This window comes from Lissotriton vulgaris, chromosome 10 (genome assembly GCF_964263255.1).
Source record: "Lissotriton vulgaris chromosome 10, aLisVul1.2, whole genome shotgun sequence".
Classification (NCBI taxonomy): domain Eukaryota; kingdom Metazoa; phylum Chordata; class Amphibia; order Caudata; family Salamandridae; genus Lissotriton; species Lissotriton vulgaris.
The window spans coordinates 861620252-861644389 of NC_141698.1; the positions used below are offsets into that span (position 1 = coordinate 861620252).

The 24138-nt window shown below is 41.7% G+C and overlaps 1 protein-coding gene across 1 annotated transcript in view; it reads right to left on the bottom strand.

Annotated features, from left to right (window-relative positions):
* Positions 1 to 24138, bottom strand: part of ITGA8 (integrin subunit alpha 8) — a 721129-nt gene that overhangs the window by 244097 nt on the left and 452894 nt on the right. The gene's annotated exons all lie outside the window — the stretch shown is intronic.

A 24138-nucleotide genomic window follows, 5' to 3' on the forward strand; every position in this document is an offset into this window, starting at 1 on the left:
GACAGACTGATTTGCATATAGCCAGGTTCTGAGCTGGCATGGTGCAGTGAGATAAATAACGGTGATGGATCAAGCCCTGATCTTTGGACTGGGTAAGAGTGGTCTGCTTAATTCAGACACTCTGTTCATCACCACCCCCTTTTCTGAATCACCTGTTGAGAAGTCATCAGATGGGACTTTCCGAAAGTTGATCTTGGAACCCAGAGACTGGAGATTAGACAATCCTCGATATAAGGGAATAAAGAAAATCCCTCAAGCTGCAGGGAAACCAATACCTTGTTGAAGGTTTAAGGTGCTCTCAACTGACCAAATGGCAATGCCTGAAATTGGGCGTGCTTCCTCTGCACCGAGAACTAGAGAATCTGTTGATTGAGGGGATGGATGGGAACATTGAAATAGGCATCCCCCAAGTTAAGTGTCGCCTTGGAAAACTCCTTGGTGAATAAGAAATAATTCCTTGCAGAGAAATAATTTGGAATGAGGTCCAGAACAGGTCAGAATGAGCCGTCCTCATTTTAGACTAAAAACAGAATGGAATAGAGCCCGAGACCCACCTGGCCCAGAGGAACCTCAACCACTGCCTCTTTCAGGACCAATCTTTCCACACCATGCAGAAGATCAGCCCTTTTCACTGGATTTCCTGAAGCAGGGTATCACGGAACATCAGAGGAGGGGGACAGAACCCATTGGTCTTGTACAAACTGCCTCCATTGCTCAAGAAACAGAGTCAAAAAAGCTTGCACTGCCATATAGTCACTACCCACTAAGGGGAAGAAAGCTGGGCCATGGGCTGATGAGCTGATTGGATAGCTGGGACTTTGAACTACCAAACGCAGCCCTCCGACCTCGACCTCAAACCCAGTCTTGAAAGATACGGTTGGAATCCTGCTCCTAAAAAAGACTGCTTATGAAAAAAAGATTTATTTACAGAATTGAGTCTGGAAGGCTGAAGAATGTTCTTCTCATCAACAGAACCCTGCACCATATCATTCAGTTCCTTTTCAGAGAGTTTACTATCCAGGAAAGTCAATTTCTGAATCACCCCTTTCTGAGTAGCCTCCAATTTTTTTAAAGGCTTGAGCCACATAGCCCGGCGGTGTGCCACTGCAGCCCCAGGAGAAGAAGCTGAAGCCCATAAATTATCAAAGGAGACAAAATCTGTCACAGGACCTCCATGTGGGCCAGAATGGGTGTGGGATCTTCTTTAGCCTGAATGACATCCTATTGTTTCTAAAACTCCTTCAGCATGACTGCTGAAGCATAAGCAGCATAAATACTATCCCAATGTCCAAAGTTCTCTGCTGCCTCAGAATGCTTCAAGGAACCTTTCACCTTCTGCTCCACTGGGCCTAACAGAACAGCCTCTTCTGAAGTCAAGGAGGAACCAGGTGCCATGGGCGTAAATAAAGGACTATGTGTGATAGGAACCTGTCAAGGGCGAGACCACCCTCATGATGTTATGACTGGGACGAGGAGGACCGTGTGAGAGGGTAATGGACTTTCACCAGGCAGGGGAGTATTCATTTTGAAGGTGGCTGTAAGAAGCTGGGAAATCAGAGAACATCTGTAGTCTAGTTCACAGAGATAATCCAGATTCTATGTTTACAGTTTTGATCTCTCTTAATGGTTTGATTGGAGTGACCATGCAATCCTCTAAGAAAGTGCATGAAGGTGTTGTGCTGTCAAACCAAGCATTACATTGTTACAGTAGGAAATAAATAACTTCAATACCCACATCAACTGTATAGAATAGAATAAAAGTTAACACAGAAAATGAAGAAAAAACAAAACAGTCTTCATGGGCTGTGGAACAAAGGATACCACAAACAAATGTCCATGGCGAAAGGATGATATATTTCATACTAACAAAAAAGAAATGAAGGAGAATTTCGGGTCCTTCGGAACCAGAGGATGTATGATACGATCTTCCCATTGGTGGATTCCACCTTAGAAAATGGTTTGGAGACAAAATGTGGAAAGGACCCCAATTGTGACTCCCCTTCCATTTGAGTTGATGGAGGTCAAGTTTCTCAAATGCAATGGTCTTTAAAATGTGCGTTGCCCATAGAAGCTCAGTTGAGGCGGTAGACTGTTTACAACTCAGGAACATGTTCTTTCCAGCAGCAGAAAACAGAGCGATGCTGTTGACAGCTTCTTGGTTTTTTTTCTCCACAGATGAAGCCAGAATCTTTTCAGCTGTTCAACTGTTCAAGCCTTGAACTATCATAAAAGTGGTTGCCCAGGACGGTTGTAGGCAAAATCCATGTATGCCATTAGACAAAAGTAATCTACTATTTCTTAAACATTTCCCACATCTAACACTTTAACTTTTGCATTTCCGTTAATGTGAGACTTCTGGGACAAATAATAACTGGCAGAGCGATTTTCTTAGTGGAAGACAGCTTTCCCCCAAAACTGTACTCAATAATAGAATCCGAGAACTGCCACCTGAAAATGCAAAATGCATTTCTCATGTGCTATCAAAAAAAGTAGGCAAACTGTCCTGAAGAACTCTCCATACATGTGCTGACATTAGTCATCAAGTTTCCAGAGCTTCAAGAAATCTTCTGAAGAATGCTCTGGTAATGCTATTAACTTGGGGAAATTACTGTTGCTGCCTTCCTTAAAAGAGACCTGGCCTACATAAGATGAGTTAATCTAAACTACAGGTTCAAGTTGTCTCTGGTTCTCAACTATCCCAGGTGATTGGATTTCTACTCAGCAGCCTCTTCTGTAATCACTTGATAATCTTTAATCGGGAACCTCCAGAATCAAATTGTCCCCAGGCGGAATCCAGATCACCTTCACCACTCATTCTTCCCTTTGCCAAGCAAGGCATTTGATCTATCAACCACTCAGAGCTCCCTGAAGGCACATTAATATTAGCTAAATTGAGGTTAATTCTGGTCCTACGGGGTTAATTATTCAAAGCAATCATCTCCTCACAGGATTCATTATAGAAGTCTTAATCTCTCAAGTTTCCTCAGTCAGAGAGTATTATTTTATTTGTGTGTCTCAGGCAAACTACCTAGATGTTGTCATTTAATAAGTTACCACAAGGCCTGACATAATAATTCATATCTAGCACTAATGTTGACTTTTTTAGAGAAATGGGCTGCAGTTCAAACTTGCAGTCAGCGCAGTGTTATTGTCTAATTCACAGATACAACGTTCAGGATTAGGACAATAAATTAATTCTGCTCAAAAGCTGCTTTAATGGGCATGTTTCTAATAGAGAAAAAATTTAGTGCAATTATTGGTATTTTGCAATATTATATCTATTGATTTTAATGCACATCTCAGTGCCTGCCTAGACTCAGATCAGACCAGTCCCATTGTAGCACAATGATACAGAATATACTGTGTTTGAAATAAGCATTCCCTTGCATAAAGTATTTGATTATTTCAGGAACGGGCAGCGGGCCTCAAACCACAGTCAAATTCAAATCTTTGTCGTGTAGTTTCCACTAATTGGTAGAATTGTACGTTTGTGGATGACATAAATGTAGAATGGTGCCAGACTGATTCCATGCACCTCTGCAGGAAATGTTGTCCCTCAGACCAGCTAACTCACAGTGCCACCATGAGCCCCCCTAACCTAAATAGGGAGCGAGCAGCTCTGGCAACCACTGAACATGACAACCCTGTTCCCTCAGGAACCGTGGTGACAGACCTAGAACCTTTTGCTCAGACATTCATGCTCTTGTTTGCTCAGAGAAATATACAAAGAATACACAAAGGGACATTTTCAATGTTTATTGAACCAAAGTGATTATTGTATGGAAAATATGTGCTGCAATAACAAATAAACATAAACAGACGAAAGTTATATTAAGTGTCAGGCCAGTGAACAGGACGAAAAGTTCCACCATCATGCTGAGACAATGTGTACATGCAAGCATAAGTAACAGTATAACAATGTAGCACTCTCCTACAAAGCAAACCCTAACCTATGTGTCTAGGTTGTAAATGTATATTCTGCCAAGAAACCCCCTTCTGGATGATTCAACCCTGTTACCTGGGGGCTAAGAAGGTAGGAACCCTTCTTGGTTACAAATGTAACACCCCTCACGGAGATGTCATTCAGCTACTGGGAGAGAGGTTCAGCATGAAGGAACCCCTCGAAGTCAGTCGAAATGTCTCCTCTGATTATACTGGGAAACAAAAGATTATATAAAAAACGGCATCCTTGCCGTGAGCTGAGATTGTGATCAGGCTGCCATTGTTTGTATTCCACAGATAGCTTTGTCTCCACATGGTTGTAAATACCAAACACATTTGTACAACTCTCATAAGGGCCTTTTACCCAATGGCATGGCAATGTGATAGTGTTCTTGCAAAGTATATTGGTGTTAGCAAGGACGGTGTTTCCAAGAAACTAACCAGAGTGTCATGAATGCAAAAGTGTGTCAAAAGTCAATGCGGCAAAGTGAAGACAACTTTTGGAAAAAATGGTCTACATGTAAAAATGGCAACAGGTCCTACTAAGCCCAACTGGGCTAAAAAGAAACCCCGGACATGTTTACCAGGGCATTTGAATTTGCAACATTTATGTAAAAATAAGTAACTTTACCTCTATTTGCACACTTTCCCAAAGATTTCTTACATCCATTTTGTTCATTTACACTTAGTCCAAAAAAGACTTGGGTAACTGCAATTTTGAGTTCAGAAAAATCCAAACTTCCTAGTATTTTAAAATGTGGCTGAGAAAGGCATTTTTCCCCACAAGAAAAACATTTTTGTGGGGGAGAAGAACATGAAATAACCTTGAATTGGTAAAAAACACTTCCACAATACGTATTTCTCTGGACGGTGTGCCCTGCGTACAAGACTCAAAAGTGAGCTGAATAAGAAGTGTGCAGTAAAATATATGACATGTATCCATTTGCACGCATTCTCTCAGGGATTTTTGCATATCACTAAAGGCAGAAATCTGCACAAATCATAGGTATGAAATTATGACCCAAAGGTTCTGGATTTACAAACGTGATTTTGTCCCCATTCAGCTTAGTGTGGAGTTTTTTTATTCTCCTGCACGTTGTGTTCTGATCAATTGTGCTGCCTGGTACTTGTTCCTCTGGCTATCATACCCACTCCACATTCCTTTGTCATCAGATTTGTTGCCTCCTGTACCAAGAAACATCAGCTTTATAATACTGTATTATCTTTCTTAATCTTTCTAGCATACCAATTTTTTTATAATTGTTTTGCAATACTGTTTTTAATTTATTTAATTGAATTATTTTAGCAGTTATGTAGATATGTATTAATGCTGAAACATGGCTGCGGAAAGCAGAACACATTAGGGCCTATTTATGAGCCTGTTTCAGCACGCTTGCACTACCTAATGTGGTACAAGAGTGACGTAAACCTTACGTGTGATTTATCGAGCCACGCAAGGCCATGCAGTTCAAAATACTGTTTTGCCTTACCCTGCCCTGGGAGGGCATTTCATGAGTGTTTGTTGGGTGTTCCCCACAACTCCCATGGTTTTTGGCGCATTCCCAGATTTACCAGTACTGGTAGACACGGGAATGTGGCAAAATAGTGAGGAGAAATATCTGTATTTCTCCTTGTTACTTCCTCTTTCTATGTGTGCTGCATTTTGCAGCAAACATAGAAATAGGCATATGCCTCTCACAATTGTTTTTGTGGTGGAAGATGTCTCCTCCTGCACAAAAACAATCCTGCATGCAATGCAAACACCCTTGCACCATGGTGCAGGTATTCCTACCTTTGCTTTAGGCTGCCACAAGGGAGCCAGGGCAAGGGAAAAGGCAGGAATGCACCACACTGCCTTAAATATCATGCATTCCTGGCCTTTCCCTATCACACATCACAGCACAGCAAGATAACCTACTGCGCTGCCCTGCGCTGCGTGACAACTTCATAATTAGGCCCCTTAGTGTCAAAAATACAAAGTCAAGAAAACAGGACTGACAGTGCAAAACTGGTGCTGGGCCTGTTTAATTGTGTTTTATGTTGCATTTTGTAGCATTAGGAATACCTCCTAGCATCTCTGAGGATTTATGGGGAAAGTGCCATTTCAGAACCTTCAGCTTCAACTATGTAAAAGGCCTCTTCCTAAGTAGCAACATCCTGATTCATTTATACTGCAACTGTCGCATAGGCTATGTGGCACCCAATGGAAATGTAATACCAAGAAACTAAATTAATTTTAATGCAGCTTTAACATTCCCTTCCGGTGCTTGTCCTACCCAGAATCTGGAAAACTAAGAAAACATCAACAGAGTATAAATCTGATTACGGTAGCAAAAATATATTTGCTGGAAGTTATTTTTGGATGCTAACAAGAATAAATGTGGCCTTTTAGAATCCAAAAAAGATGTCAGCTGTTGATGTTCCAAAGCCCGTTTTTTAAAAAAACAAACAAAAACCAAAGCAAAATAATTATACAAAAGACAAAAGCCACAACATACTGTCTCGTCATGGGAAATGTAATGTTCATCAGCAGCTGCAGTAGCTTATGGAGCCAAAATGTCAAAATGTTTTGAATAATCTTTTGAGAAAAATGTTTCTGAATTCTGTAACAAGGAAATATAATTAGAAAACAAATCCATTATGTTCTAAACTTAGTTCTCCAGATGTCCAACAATTACATGTCACTTACTAATGAAGATATGCTAGTGATATATTTATGAAAGAAGTATGAAAATATTTAGATTAAATATTCAGTTCCGTCACTGAACACATGTAAACAGGATTCATAATTTTCAAGCTAAAGAATATCCCAATACCAGGAAAACGAACAATATCAGAAACAATGCAAGCAGGAACCACCTTAAGTCTCATTGATTCTGATTCAAGAAGAGACTGCTCTGCCAGCAAAACCTATGTGCATGGAAGATTAACTATTTGCTTTGAGAACAGATGTGCAGTGAAGCACGTGCCACCTGCCTCACAGTAGAGAGTAACGAATGATGGAATGGACGGCGGAATTGAACAGTGGACCTTTATCAGCAGGGTCTACTGCAGGTTCAGTTGTGACTGGTCAGCTGGGCACTTCAGATCAAAGGCCTCTTGCGTTTTGTGTGCCCTTAGCCACGTTGGTAGTCAGCAACCTGACCCTTGGAGTCTATGTATTTGCCTTGCATACACGTAGGAGCAGATCTCCTAAATGGTCTCAAATAGCAGGAGCAGTGCCTCTCCTGTTCTTTCATAGGTCTAGAGAGTACTCTGAGGGTAGTAATTTGGGGGGTGTAACATTTATGCCTTCCACCAGCTAGTGGGTGGGGGTGACTCCTGGATCTACCTTAACAAATGGTACAAAAATTCCCAGGGGCAACCCAACCCACTTTTGACAGCAGTGTCTGTTTGCCATACAGCAAACAATCCCACAGTCCACCTTATTCCAAAATCCAAGATGGGGAAACCCTTCTGCCTTGCGCAGAGCCTGTATGCCCATCCGAGGTGTGCCCAGGAAATTGAGCAGTCCCCTCCTCTGTGGTCACTCAAAACAGTTCTGGGGGTAGCTTCCCTCCCACTAGCTTTGGTGTTAACCTGACTATGGAAGCAAAGGCTGGGCCTTTCCGGATGTCACCAGGTCCTTTAATGCTACTATAGTTCCTGGGCCGATCCCAGTCGGTCTTTCTGCCAGGGGAAGAAAACACATCCACGTACCAAGTTCATTGTCCCTGCTCTGGCAGCAGTTTTCACACCCATTAAGGTCAAGTACTTGTTTGACAGTTGCTGGAGAGCTGGTGGAAAGTAACCTCTAGGAGCTTGAGGCAGGGGAAAGATAACTTTATAAAAATTACTTCTCTTAAATATTTTCTAAGCATCCAACTTCAATACTGAATTGGGCTTTTTATATAAATATTTATAAAGAGTCAATTTGTTGGTCAATGTATTTTTCTAGATTGTCCCAAACCCAGGATTCCGAATGTATACTTCAATCTGTACTTTAGTTTTCTCTATAGGACAACCTGAGCCTTCCCCCTTCCATAGTGAATATGTGTATTTTCTCCACTATGTACTATGATGTTATTCGAAGGTTAAATAAGCCAATAGGGAGTTAGCCAAGTTAATCATGGTTTAAAGGTCTAGTACATGCACTGGGACCAGGGGCCGGAATGTTCCAGTGCACAGAGGCATAAAAACAGCAGCATCAGTCCGAAACAAACTGGGTGTGACCACACAAACACATAGTGAAATGTTGTCAGAAATTAACACCTCACGTTCTGTAAATGGGGACAATCTGCCCTTAGTAGGTATATAATCATTCACTGTTTTGAGACCATTACTCAATGTCACAGTAAGAGGATGTAATGTCCCTTTTCTGGTACCTTGATCTACTCCCTGTCATGGTTAGGCATTGCACTTGCAATGTCATTTGTCGAGTAGTTCACATCTGTGAATTAGAATTTGGTATTTTACATTAGCAAAGTCAGTTGCTCTGTCTTGAGAATAGAAAGTACTTTTTTCTGCATCTTGCTGCTTATGTTGAGATGGGAACCATTAGAATACTTACACTTTTCTAAAAAATAGCCAAACCCATTATTTACTTTCCAATATTTGGAAACTTTAAGCCTCAGTAAAAACAATGTTTTGCTTGACACCCACTGTTCAGTGCCAATCTTTAAAAGCTGCAACAACCACTCACTTTTGGGTATAAGTATTGGATGTGATTGATCTTGTTTCACTAATATACTAGAAGACTGATGATAGTCATCCATGAGGGCAGGAATGCCACAGATTGTATTGTATCTCTTAGTAGCACACAATGTAACACTCTGTCAACTTCACCAAACCATCATATTGAGACACTAAACCCATGTACCATTGCCTGCTTCCCCCGATACTTTCCCAAAATGAAAACGAGGACTGCTTTAAAAAAAGGCTTCCTTTTGTAAATGCTAACACGTTTATGGTGGTTTGCTGCCTGTGCATGCCGCCATCCTTGTGTTTGTAGAATACTGCGGGGGGTCATTAACTGCAACCTGCTTAATTAATATCATTTGACAGGTCAGTCTGTGACCGCCAGAGAATAGTGATTTGGCAAAACAACCTATGAGGACATAGTTTGCTTTGCGAAATCAGAACCCATTAGCAAAAATGTAATGATCAATTTGCCACCACTTTTGTTTATTAACTCTTAGTATATCTGGCCTAAGATCTCTAGAAATTCTAAAATGGACCAAGAGCTGATCTTATCTGTCAAGCCTTCTCCTGTCCATGTAGACATGAGGGCCAAACTTTCCTAGGTATATATGCACAACACTTTAGATGTACATAAAGGAGAGCCCATTAACACAGGAACAGTGTGTATTTTAACAATGCACAATTCCTTCCTTTTTTCTTTTATTGATCAAGCAACTCCAATTTGTACATGTAGAAAAAAAATGGCGATACATATCAATAAATAAATATATAAATACATACATAATTGACAGAGAAACGTACCGTTCTTAAAAAAGAGAGAACATTACATAAAATCATGAATGTCCAAGTTGATACATATATAGCTTTCTCACTAACTTCTTACATCACTTGTCCAGGCTGCGATTGGTGACCAGATCTTATTGCCACGAAGTCTAGATCGTATCCCTCTAGCAGCAGAGATGGCTTTCTCTTGATTATACACTCCCAGAAACCTAGCTAAACACATTTGAAAGCTAGGAGGATCAGCATCCTTCACTGTGCTGCCAATAATATTCTGTAGACAGCTGTCCCTATAAAAAGACATGATTCCTCCTCCAAGCTTAACCCTAGAGTACTATCATAACCAAAAATAAAAAGTGTAGATGATTCCGCCACCCTGTGCCCGAATACCTCCTCCCGAAATCCTGACAACATGCTCTTAAGTGGTGTTAATGTGAAACAATCGAAAAACATGTGGCAGAGTGGCTGGCCCTAACCCACATCTAGGACAGGAGTCGTCTATTCTCTTTCCCCATGCAAACAACTTAGCAGGGGTAAAATATAAGTAAAAAATAGTCTTGTAGAGCTGAGCTTTCAAGTTAGAGGATAGAAGTAATCGTGATCGATATCGATATTGGGATTAGGCAATTTACTAGCCCAAGATGATTATATATGATCTAGATCATCTGGGAGCTTCTCTAGAAGTAGGCCATATATTGTTCCAATTCGAGTTAAGTTCTTAAGTATGGTATCTAAGAATGGGACCTTTTCCAATGAGACCAGCAGGGTCTTGGAGCCAAGAATAGTGTTGACCTGAATGAATTTAAAATAGTCATTGCTAGAGATTCCAAAAGTTCTCTGTAAATTCAGAAATCTATTATTGGCTTCTTCCCCCAGGAAATCCCATATAGTTCTTACCCCTGCCCTTTCCCACCTTTTAGCAATATCATCATTAGCTTGTAGGGGTAGCACAGAGGATTGCCAAAGACAGGTATATCTATTGATTTTCGGAATTGCCATAAATGTAGCTGCCTGCCTCCAAACTTACCAGGAACCAGTAATGACCTTGAATCTAACTTTTTTTTATAGTAACTTGATTCTGTTTGCCTCAGCAGAAGCCCTTGAGCTTTATTTCCCAATGATAATTCACTTATAGAAGGTATTTGTATGTCCTGCCTATTTTCATTCCCCGTACGAGTATCAAATTTGATGAAGCAGGGCCGCCCAGTGAGATAGCATTATATTTGGAACGGCTAACCCCCCTCCCCCTATTTTGTAGTAGGGACAGATATTTCAACAACCTGCTAATCTTCCCATACTGCCAGATGAAATTGGACATTTGTGACTCAAGCGTTTTAATGATTTTATTCTCTAAGAATAAAGGGATGGCCCGAAACAGATATAATATCCTGGGAAGTATGTTCATTTAAAAAAAAATTACCTCTGCCAATAATTGACAGATGTAAACTATTAGCTCTTACAAGATCTTTCCTTATGTTCTTAATTAGTGGTTCACAATTCAAGTTGTTAATATTTTCAATCTTTGAGCCGATGCATACTCCCACGTAAGTGGCCTTTTCCGTTTTCCTGGGGTCAACATAATCTGTATTTTCAGTACATAAAATGATAGTCTTTTCTTTATTAAGGGCGTATCCAGAATACAGACCAAACTGCTGGGTGATTATTTCTATTTCAAAAATAGCCTCAGTGGGGTCCGATGTTAAAACTGCCACATCATCAGCATAGGCTAATATTTTGGTCTTGTATGTTCCTACCGTAACCAGTTTTATTTTCTGGGTTTGTAGCAATCTAATAATCAACGGATTAATGTATAGTGCAAACAATATCGGGGAGCAGGGACACCCCTGTCTAGTTCCTCTCGATATAATAATGGGTCGAGATTCTATGCCCATTAACTGGAGCCTTCTCGGCATCAAGGAGGATTATCGACATCTGATCCCCGTCCTGGACATGATATCAACCAGTGAAATAACTCTGCGGGTGTGATCCGTTGTACCCTTGCCAGGGACAAAACCATGTTGCCAGATGTTCAACGACCCTCCTGAGCCGATTAGCCAGTATTTTGGCATAAAGCTTGGAGTCAGAGTTGATCAGGGGGATAGGTCGATATGATGAAGGAGTCTCGACTGGTTTGCACTTCTTAGCAAAAATGACTATTTTCGTCTCCTTCCAGGACTCTGGAGGATTACCACTCAGCTGTATTCCGATAAACAGATCCAATAAGTAAGGTGATATTTGTGCTCCTAGTATTATATAGAGTTCAAGGGGGATTTTATCAGGGCCAGCCGCTTTCCCCAAAGCTAAACCGGACAAGGCTAATTGCAGCTCTATAATATTGATTTCTTTTTCAAGATCTTCTCTGGTTGTACTATCTAGAAGCTTGCTCCCTCCAGTGTTTAGCGTAAATGCCCTTAACAATTTCCTGATTCAGAAATCAGCTGGGATATCGCTTTGATATAACTTTTGATAGTATTGTTGGAAAACTTTGGTAATATCCCCGGAGCTTGTATACTCATGATTGTCTGTTTTAATAGAGGTTATAGTATTGTATGAGATGTTCTGCTGGGTGCGCAAAGCCAGCTGTTTACCCACCCAATCTCCATTTTCATAAATGCTGCTTTGGTGTGATTAGAAAGTCTCTGCTGCTTTCTTGGTCAGCCAGCTATTTAACTCTGTTTTTAAAACAAGTATGCAATGCATAGTATGTCCCCCATCTTCTCCCTGAGTTAATAAAGATATGTGTTCCTCTTCGACTCTAGTCAAATCTTGCATCAGTAGATGGTTCTCCCTATCATGCTTTTTTTTTTGTTCTCGCCACATAACTGATCGTTTCCTCTCTAAGGGCAGCTTTAAAACAGTCCCAGATGACCCCCATAGATGCACTATAGCGATTCATATTGAAGTAACATTGTGCCCAGTCTTTGATAAATTTGATATAATCTTGATTTACTAAAAGCTTCCTGTCACAGGTCCAGTTTGAACGAGTTCTGGTAAAGTTGGTTAGCTGTATTGACAGAATTAGGGAGTTATGGTCAGAGATTATCTTAGGGCATTTGGTAACTTCTGCTTGGTCAGCTAGATCACCTGTCACCAATATATAATATATCCTAACATATTTGTTATGGGGATGTGAGAAGTATGTATACCCAGGGTCTGGTTGATTCTTGGTGTCCCAAACATCGACTAAACCATAGCTATCTTTAAGTTGGCTAATAGCTCTGTATACCCTTGGTTTTCGGCCTAAGTATATTTAATTCTTTTGCTTCCTATGAGAGGACCCCAGGGAGATATTACAATCTCCACAGAAAACTAGTGATCTTGGCCACGAGGTGAGCTCTACTTCGAGATCCTCAAATATTTGAAGGTCATCTTGGTTCGAGCCATAGACTGAGCAAATAGTTACACCTGATGTTAATTCTATAATGGCCCATCTCCCAAGGGTGTCGACTGCCTTTTGTAGCGCTAATCCTAGAGATACTTTGGCTAGAATGGCTACTCCTCGAGTATTTGATGTTTGTGTTGTGCAAGCTAGGCTATTATAGCCTCTGAGCCTTAGTAGATCTTTCTTATCCCAGGGTAAGTGTGTCTCTTGAAGACAGACTATATCTGAAGATTTCTGTTTGATTATTTCTGCCAACCGAGCTCTTTTGCTCCTATCATTTGGACCTGCCACATTTCATGAGCAAATTGTAATTCTTCCCATTACAGTTTGCTGGTTGATTTCCCAGGACTTAATAGCCCAACCTCGAAGCCTTGAAAAATGTTGAAAATATATTGTATCTTTTGTTTCTCATTCACCAATAAAGCCATTTTAATTATTTCAGCTACTATATCAAAATCATTATTGGAGTTGCTTTTTTTTATTATAGCCCTCTGCCCCCCCCCCACCACCACCTCCACCCACCACAGACCCCCCCACCCTCCCAGCACCCAATGTGAGGCGTACAGACTCCAGAGAGTCTGTTAGTGATGAGCATGCACTACATAACCAGAGCTCTGTCATTACATAGCTAATGCCAATGCTGAACTCCTTTATCAGCACTTTTTTCCCATTCTTTTTGTTTTATACACTTTTTTATTTTTTCCCCTTTCCTTTCCCCCGCACTTTTCTCTGTTTTCTAGTTTCATTTTTTTCCCCTCTCCTTTTCTTAACACCAAAGAAGGGGGTTGCATTGTTTACACCGCAAAAGCGCTCAAAAGCATGAACCTAAGGCAGCCTACCTTAGCCCGTCAAGATATTCTTTAGCTTTGATTTCTGAGAGAAAGAATTTAGTCTCCCCCCAAATCACTTTAAGCCAAGCACAGTTATTAAGATACGCCTGTGCCTTCTCAACCTGAAATGGCTTAATTAATTGGCGCAGCCTCCACCGCCTTTCGACGGTGGAGTGACAGAAATCTGGGCGGACAAAATAGGAAATATCATTTCTGGTTCGTTTAGATTCAGGCCTGGCCTTTTCAAAAACCTCATGACGGAGCAAAAAAATGCCAAAAAATACAAGAATGGCATGGGGGTAAGCCCCGGGTTTCAGTGGTTGTTTTAGAGTAAAGATCAATCAGGTAGGAGCGAGCATCTCCCCCCTTCACCCCCTCGGGAACCCGCAAGACTCGAAGATTGTCCCTGCGCTGGCGGTTTTTGAACTCTTCCAGCTTCCATCTAACATCTGCCAGCTCCGCTTCATGAGAGTCAGTTCGCTCTGAATTCGCTGCGATCTCAGTTTCGTTAGAGACAATCCTTGATTCCAAATCGTTTAAGCGCTCTCTGATTGTACTGCAAGTCTTTGTCGGTTTGTGCACAACCCCTTGGACCTTACGTAAGGCTGCTTGAGCTTTGCACCCATCCTGGGATGTTTCCTCACGGTGTGCTGTGATAGCCTGGAGAATAGTGTCCAGGGTTGGAATAGCTGGGTCTGAATAAGCTGGATGATCAGATTGCTGTTGAGAATTAGACACGCAGCAGGGGTTAGTCGGAGTATAATCCCAGGCCAGATCTTTTGAGCCATGGCGGTTCTTTTTCTTTTTCAAAACAGTTTTTAGATTAGACCCAGCATCTTTATTTTTTTCTTAGGTCCCACTCTCATCAGTGGTATAAGAGGCAGTGTCATCGGACCACGCAGCTCCATCTGAGAGGGAAAAGAAATAACTAGGATCTAGCTCTGTAGCTGGGTCAGCGCTGTTTTCAATGTTCTCATAGCATGATCTATATTTGGCACACTATTCGGATCTTTCATTGATATCTGCGATCTTTGGGGTGTATGAGTTTGGATCGATTAAGTTGCTTAACTGGCTTGGCTGAGCAGTCTCACCAAAATTATCCCCATTACCAGTACTAGTTTCTGAATAAGCTATCTCAGCAGATTTGCATGCTTCAGCGTCTGTTAGAAAGGGGGGTATTGATAAAATCATACCTTCATTGCTGCAGAGAGTAGCTTCCAGCTGACCCCTCATATTCTGATCAAGTATGTTTGCCAAGCAGCTGCCTTCATCGCCCCCCCGCAGGCATTATAGGTGTAGGTAAAACATTCGCCAGGACCGTATTTTCATCTCTAGTGGGAGCAGCCGCAGCAGCCTCCGTGCCCGTGTCATTGATAGTCCGGGCTCCGCTCCTCCCCTCCTGACCGTAAGCGATTTTGCCGGGGTTTTCCGAAGTAAGTCAGCCACTGTGGGGCCGGTCCTGATCCCTTTCTGCTTGACAGCGTTCCCGCATTTTGGTGTCCTAGAGGTCGGGGCAGCAGCACCCCTTGATTCCTCTGCAGCCCCACCTGTCTTGTCCCCTGGCTCCGCAAGCTCCCGTTTTGCCTGCCTCGCTGCCCTTGCCTTGGCCGCTGCTGCCACCGCAATTTTAGGTGCCATTAGGACGCTGGCTTCAGCAAGAGTACCGACCTCAGGGTACGTTCCGACTGCCACTTTCAAGTTAGGATATCCTCTCCAGAGATAGCGCAGGACTATAAGCCCAATTATAGTCCCGAGCGTCAGTAAACGATTGCTGACTGGTTTCTCCTCCTCAGAGCGAATATCCACGATCATTTCTTGATCTAGAATGGCTTTTGCTCAGCATAACAATGTCATATTTCTTTAGCGAGCTCTGATTAGTGTGCACTGCGGTCTCACTCAACCGCCATCTTGCCTCTCCGCTCCCCCGCCACAATACACAATTCCTAATGCTCATAACAGTCTGGCCATTATTTGTTGGTGAGGTGATCTTTAAAGGGTAGTCTGGAGAAATGACAGTGGAAGAGGTAAAGCTGTATTTGAGGCAAGGATTTATTTGGGTGATAGGATTCAGAAAAAGAGAACAGTGGACTCGTATAACTGTTTCTGAAAGGTAGCAGGTCAGTGGTGACCTAGAAGTGCTGATGAACGGAGTTCCGTAAGTCCGCACCAATGACTCTAAATACGTGCCCACTCGGGAACACTACTGTTCTGCTCTGAGTGACAAGTGTGGCTTACTGATTCAGAGTCCAGCAAATCAAGATCAACCTTTAACCATTCTGAAGCTTTTCATCTTTAATGCCCTGTTTCAGAGTCAGAGTCAAAAACACTTTATTCGATTATTTTAAAATCATAAAAGTATGCTATACAGTCACATTAAATCATCAAAAACATAAGTTGTTAAAAAGCAGTTTTAAAAATTATTAAAAACAAGGGTTCAATATATACACATCTTCAGTGGTGATCAGTTTACAGAATTTTAGGACCATAGAGAAATGTGCAAATCCTACAAAATATATAAATTGAGATTTACTACAGTTCTATTTATAAAAAAAATGTATACAACCATAGAGAAATGTGACCTGTTTGTAATGCCTGCCTGATTATCTTCTATTAAATGTATAGTTGTTGTTCTTTAGGTGTGTGTGAGAGAAAAAATATGTATTTGGCATAGTTCTTGGCATACTTAATACATTTCTACATTTACAACTTACAGCAATATTGGAGTTTCACAGCCTGCAATGGTGTTGCAGGTTGGTTTTGTAATAATACAACACTCGCAGGCAGAACGTCATGATTTGTGATTCCGGTGTAGATTTTGAGTTGAGTGCACTCCTTGGTACTTTCTATAATCCTCATCTAAAAGCGCATAGAAAAGTAGATGTTTTCACAGCAGCAGCCGCGGCTCGTGCAGGTAAGAGCGGTGGGGCCGGGTTGGGGGGGTGGGGTTTGGACAGAAGACGACAAGGGCAAATTAATTTATCGTCATCTGTCGAAATCGCCCCCACCCGGCCCCATTACCCCACTGCTGCTACCTGCATGAGCATCGGCTGCACAGCAAGGTCTTCCTGCTCACAAACCTGGTGCTTCAGTCATCGTTGCAGCATGCAAAGAGAGTGTGACCAGGATTCCGGCCTTTGTTAGACACATGGTCACTCGAAATCAACATATTGTTGTGTAGACATTGTGTGATGCGTAGTGTGGCTACTGAGGTCACAGTAATAAGTCAGGTAAAGGGATCTAGGTAGACCATTTATCCCAAAGTTTTCGAAACTTCAGAGGCTGCATAGAAAGCAGATGACTTGAGTTAACAGCCAAAGAAACAGAAGGAGATCTGCAATAGTAACAGCTCCAATAATACATGACAATGCTCATTAACTTTCTCAGAGTTATAATGTTGTCCTGTCTGTGCTGGCCTAAGATTTATTGTCTTCAAAGCATTAACAGCATAACATTCAGGTTAATTCATAATCCAAATGTTTTCATTCCTCCGCCCACCACAAATGTCAAAAAGTTTGATAGTCCTTGCGCAACTGTGCTTTTCACAATGTTTGGAAACCCCATTCTGCTGGTCAGTTAGTAGACATAGTCCCTAATCCCAAAACATTTTTGACCGGTTATTTTATGTTCTTGATGGTAAGTTGAGGCGCTGCTTGGCTACTGTATTACGAAAACAGGATTCTGGAGGGTGTAATGTGTTACACTAACATTTGCGTATACAAGTTTTTTGCCATTTGTTCAGAAGGTAATATGCTTGGTTGTTTTTTGTGCTTCTGTGTTTTTGTACTACGCAAACAAATGATCGACGGAATGCTGAATAAACCCTACATTCACCCCCAGTCAAGAGATCTGGGTTAAATCCATCAACTGTAATGTCATTTTCTTGTGTTGTACTGTAGTAGTTGTGTTGCATTCTGATTTATCTGTTTTGTTGTGATGTGCCCTGTTATGTGTTAATTGTATTGTAGAGTTGCTTTGTGTATGTTATTGTGTGATGTTCTGTTGTTTACTTTGCATAAGACAAAATATGCTGCTACGCTTCAAGCCAAAGGCGGCATATGCCTTGAAAGTCCCCAATAATGTGGCAGAGACTGTTTCTTAACTTACCAATCCCAGTACTTGCTTCATGTAATATAGCCCCATAGCCCATATCACAGAGCGAAGACGGAATACTGTTATTGGTAATTTGATATCTGCTGAGTGGTAAATACCATCGATTACAGATAGAGAACATTACTGTCGCCAGTAATTGCATTACCATCAACAATCCATAATAGTTAAAACACTTGCTGAACATATGGACTTTACTTACCAAAGTGATATAAGCTCTTTAAAGTGTGAAACTCATAACCAACTTTCAGAACGTGGAACATTGATTATGCATTGTCACTAAATACCTACCAAATGAAACTAAAGTCATTTCTCTTACAACAAGCCTGACTTTGCCTAACAGCCTATTCTAGTATTTGTTTAGACGCTTTTTCATGGACATATGTTTTCCATTGGTTGTACTTGTACTACCTTGTGGTAACTACCCCGGTAGTAGGTCTCTTCAGCCGATATTTTACAACTGCTAATTAAAATTCCACAGGGACAAAAAAAGGTCTGGTCGGTACTGTGAATCTCAAAAACAAAAGGTACTCTGCCACCGCCGCTTAATGTATGTGGCACACAAGAAATGGAGAGAGACCCCATGTCGACTAGCATGCTTGTTGCAGCCCTTTAGGCCCTAGAGATAGGCGCTGGGTCTCAGAACCATTATGAAATACCTATTCCTCAGCGTGCACATCCAATTGTTATATTTGCTGGGCCAGAAAAAAGAGGTTATCTGGGGTAACCTACAGCTGGGAATACTCGATGCAGGTGTGCAAATCTGTAATACCATGTATAAGACATTCCAAGCAACAGGTCACAAGCCTGTCTTTAATTACATAGACCATGCCTTTTGGAAACGATTCCAAGTTACTATTTTTTCCCACAGCTCTTTTTGAGACCTCCACCTTCTTCATCCCACTTGGAGCGCTGGCTACCACAGCCACTTAATGAGAGTGTACAGACACTCGCAGCCTTTAGTTATATCCCCTTTTATAGGGTTCCTAGGCTCCGGCACGCTGATGCAAATTAAGGCAGTGCAGCACCTCGTTCTGGCATTACAGGAGAGAACGCTGGATCTGACTGTGGGAGGAGCCATTCTTGACTATAAACTCTTGTGAGGGGTCACAGTGTGGTTAATGCACTGGCGCTGTGCCTGGGTCGTCTGCACCGTTTTGTGTGTACCTGTGCATCTGAATTCTCCTTGCATCATTTGTTGAACACATTTTGCACCTCTCTCAATTGTGTTTTTCCTCTGTGTCTGACCATGCTGAAACATGAGACATAGCATGTTTGACAGAAACAGAGCTATTTGTGATTTTATATCCCCTTGCAAATTAGATATTTGTCCTCATGGAATGTGTTGGTTCATCTCATATGGGAGAAGGCGGTCATGTGTCTATTCTGTAAAAATATATATGAGTGTGTTGCATAAACATCACAGTTGTGCAGTTTGGCAGCCATGTTGTCATATTCGAGTTTTTTTTTTTTAAAGTTTGGCAAATTAAGAGACATTCACCAAAAATGTGACAGACGTACTGTCTCCCTTTTTAGAGTGTATACCCACCAATACACTGTAAAAGTGGGAAAGGGACACATCACTGTTTGGTGGGGGTCCTGTACCTGGCAAACTCTAAATAGTACCCCAAGATAACGAGGGGCTGGATGCGCAGATATCTGGTCCACAGATGTAGAATGCACACCAATGTGTACAAGCTAAGAAGGGGGTTAGGCCATTCATCAATTTTAGCTGATGGCCCCATTTGGTAAACGCTTAAAAACGTCAACAGGAATCTGATGATAGAAAGGTATTGCCAGACCCCTACGCATTCTTTCCCACGATTATAAATCCTACTGGAATAATACACTCTGCAGCAAATATTTGCTGTGAATAGAAAATCAAACATTTGACCATTGCCTCCTCTACAGTGTTCCCATTAACCAGAGTTGCTTTTATATTGGCTTCCCCAAGCCATACCCTTTCTTTTTTAATATCTGCCCCTACTTTGGACAACTGGACATTAACACCTTAACAGCTATGGAACGTCCAGCTCCAGTGCTGAACGTTCCATTGCGCAGGTGAGGTTCGAACGTCCAACGGCTGACGGAAGCACTCCCGAGGTAGTGGTGCCGTCGGCCGTTGGACTAGGCGCAGCACTTATGAGGTTAACTTCTCCTCTCTTTACATGCACAACAAGGTACATAACCAGTATGGAGAATGCTACTTACCAGTATGCATCTGTTCTTGGCATGAGAGCTGCAGATTCACACATTATGCATAGATCGCCATCTGGTGTTGAGCCCAGATGTTTGCAGTTTGGTATTGTCTTGGAACAAGTCTTTGGAAGTTACGAGATAGGTGACTCCTCCTCTGGACAATGGTGCGCATGGGCATCGACTCCATCTTCAGATTGTTTTTTCGCCAAGAAGGGAAATGATGAAGTTTTGTGAGAAACAGAAAGAGATGTCCATGTATGTTGTATCTAATTAAGATAATACTGGAACAGTTAAAGATAGCCGGGAGGTGGGTGGGCTTGTGTGAATCTGCAGCTCTAAATGCCAAGAACAGATGCATACTGGTAAGTAGCATTTTCCGTTCGTGGCATATGAGCTGCAGATCACACACTATGCATAGATTGCATAGCAGTACTGTCCCTAAGCGTCGACCACCAGTATCTGTTGCAGTAGTTTTAAATAGTGTTTTGAGTACAGCCTGGCCCACACTAGCTTGTTCTTTTGCTTGCGCATCTACACAATAGTGTTTTGCGAATGTGTGGGGTGTAGACCATGTAGCTACTTTGCAGATATCATCCAAGGGAATGTTCCCTAAAAATTCCATGGAAGCCCCTATGTTGCGGGTAGAATGGGCTTTAAGGGGAATAGAAAGTGTATGTTTTGCTTTGTGATTGCAAATTTGTATACATTTGACAACCCACCTTGCAATTCCAGACTTTGATATTGGATTGCGTTTATGTGGTGGTGAAAAGGAAACAAAAAGCTGTTTAGTTTCGCGAAAAGGTTTTGTTCTGTCAATATGGTAAAGAAGTGCTCTTTTTACGTCCAGTTTATGAAGAGCTCTGTCTGCTACTGTTTGTGGTTGCAAGAAGAAGACTGGCAACTCTACAGATTGGTTGAGATGGAAGGGAGAAATAACTTTAGGAAAGAATTTGGGATGTATTCTGAGAACCACTTTGTTATGGAGCTGTAAAAAAGGTTATTGAATAGTTAGTGCCTGTAGCTCACTGACTCCTCTGAGAGATGTGATAGCCACAAGGAAAGAGACTTTCCATGTAAGAAATTGTAGTTCACATTTATGTAGAGGTTCGAATGGAGGACCCATTAACCTAGTGAGGACGATGTTTATATTCCACACTGGAGAGGGTGGTATCTTGGAGGAATTATTCTTTTGGGGCCTACCATAAATGCTTTAATGGCAGGTTCCCTGAACAATGACAAATGTTGTAATCTAATTGATGTGTATGCTAGATTACATCTTCAAAGATGCAGCAGGTAACATATGATGTGTTGAATGGACGCATCTATAGGATATATTGTGTTATTTGTATAGTACATCACACATCTTTTCCACGTGGCTGCCTAGCAGGCTCTAGTGGTGGGTCGCACAGTCTCTTTGATAACGTTCATACAATCAGGTGGAAGATTGAGGTAACAAAATTCTAGGACTTCAGGAGCCAGATCGCTAGGTTGAGCTGTGCTGGATCTGGATGTCTGATCTCTCCATAGTTCAGTGTTAAGAGTTGTGGGGAGAGATGTCGTTTTTGGTGCGTGACTACTCATACTTCCTACAGTGTTATGTACCACGGCTGTCTGGCCCATGTTGGAGCAACTAGGATCAGTGTTAGTGGCTGTTGTTGCAACTTGCATACCACTAATGAAATGAGTGGGAGAGGCGGAAAAGCATATGCAAATCTGTCTGAGCAATTTATCCATATCGCACTGCCTTTGGACAATGGGTGTGGATAACTGGCGGCAAAACTTGGGAATTTTGTGTTTGAATGCGTGGCGAAGAGATCTATCTCTGGATGCCCCCACATTTGGAAAAACGGTTGAAGGACCTGTGGATGAAGTTCCTATTAGTGAATCTGTTGTGTCTGACGACTTAACAGATATACCATCTGAATCTTTATTGCTTGAAGATGTTGGGCAAAAAGGAATGTCCGTCCGGACTAAGACAGCTTTGCCTGATACGTGTTTCTGGAATGATTTTAATGCCAGAAAGATTGCTAGTAGCTCCAAATGATTGATATGGAGTAGCTTTTGCTGAGGTGTCCATTTTCCCTGTATGGTGTGATGTAGTAGATGAGCTCCCCAGCTGGTGAGCGAAACGTTTTTGGGTGTTCCACCACTGCAGAGAGTGATGTGTGCGACCGTCCACCAAAACCAGATCTGTTAGCTGACCTTGAGCTTGGTTCCACTGACGTGCTAAGCATTCCTGTAAGGAGCGAATCTGGAGTCTTGCTTGAGGTACTATGAATATGCAAGAGGCCATCATCCCTATTAGTTGCATAAACACTCAAGCTGGAAGTGAGTTCTGCGGATGGAATTTTGTTATAAGGGCCTGCATACTTGCTATCCTGGCTGGATTGGGATATGCAAGGCCTTTTGAGGTGTCTATTGTGGCACCTAGATATGGTTGGATGCAGGACGGTTGGAGGTGAGACTTTGGGAGGTTTATTGTAATACCTAAGTTGTGAAGTAGTTGGATTGTGGTCTGTGTGTGATTTACACACTGGGTATGCGACTTGGCTTGTATGAGCCAGTCGTCCATGTATGGGAAGATGTGAATTTGTTGTCCTCTTAAGTTGGCTTACTTCCACTGCTAGACATTTTGTGAATACTCTGGGTGCTATGGTGACTCAGAATGGGAGAATCTTGAACTGATAATGCTGACCGTCCACTACAAATCAAATATATTTTCTGTGAGCAGGGTGAATGGGAACATAGAAGTAGGCGTCCTTGAGATCTAAAGTGGCAAGGAAATCGCCTTGTTTGAAAAGAGGAGGGACGTGTAGAAGAGTGACCATATAAAAACAGTCTGATTGTATGTATAGGTTTAATGGTCTGAGTTCCAAGATGGGTCTCAGGGTTCTATCCTTCTTTGGAATCAGAAAATACAGGGAGCAAACCCCTGTGTTTTGATGATGCAGGATGCAGGTGAACTGGTTCTATTGCATGTTTTTGTATGGGGGAAAGCACCACTTGTTTTACGGGTGTTAAATGCTCTGTTGACATTGGATGCTGTTTGGGTGGTATGTTTGGGGGAGTTGAAGTGATCTCTAGGCAATAACCGGATTGGATGATTTGTCTCATGTCGATTGCTGTGTCGATTAGCTTCAGACAGGCATTTTCTACAAATGTACTTATCTGTGAGTTCGCACAAACTCTCAAGGCTTGTTATGCCTTTAAATCCCCTTATCCCTACCTCGTAGGATTTGCTCCTTGGTAATATTTCACAGTCACAGAGTAATATTTTGCAAGAGTAAAAAAACATACAACTGCCAGGTCACCTTTGGTGAATTTCTTGCAATTGTAAATGCAGCCACCTGTGTCCTAGGTGTTATTTACAAGCATGAATGGCTCTATGGATGGGGCCTCTAGGCCTTGCATTAAAACATGATCTAAGACTAAACAACATTGTTCATACTTCTCTGCAAACGCAAGTATCTATTTCCATAGTAAGGTGAATGCCTAATCATCTCCCATGTACTTGTTCTGTAGAATTTACTATTAATAGAAGTGGTCACCAATCATGGAAAGTATGTTTACAATGAATGGTTCATAATGATAATGATACACTGGTGTGATGTTTAGAATAACAATGAACATTCGGGCTAGCATTTTTCAGGTAATTCTCTCCATAGCTCCCTGCCATGTTGTTCTCTGTGAAATGCCCTAAACAATATTAATCCTCGTGAAATGCCCTAAACAATATTAATCCTCAACATTTCCTGCAACTGCACCAAACCTCCTCATCATCCTCCTTACATATCCCTAAAAAATATGAGAACAACCTGCTATTTAAAAAGAAACTGGATACATTGCTAGTGTGGCAGTCTTTCTAGAAGATGCCTGGAATTACTGCGTGGATGCAACACAGGGACTTCAACATCCATTCAATGTGACAAAAAGCATACAAAGGCTTCCATTCAGTCGAATGCCCATTTCTTATTACACCAATGAGAATAGTGCACATATTATGCCTGATGCTAAACCACAACTTTATCCAAAGTCCAAAGGTTGTACGCTATTTTACAATATATGAAGAAATATTTAACAAACTAAACATGCCTGCAATTTGTTTTTACAAAATGTATGTCATTGGATTGTGTTTTTGGCAAATTCTTTATGGTCAGATTCTGCAGACCTGTTGGCCTCTCAGTGTGGCCATGTAGCCAGAGTGGCTAGACCCTTCCC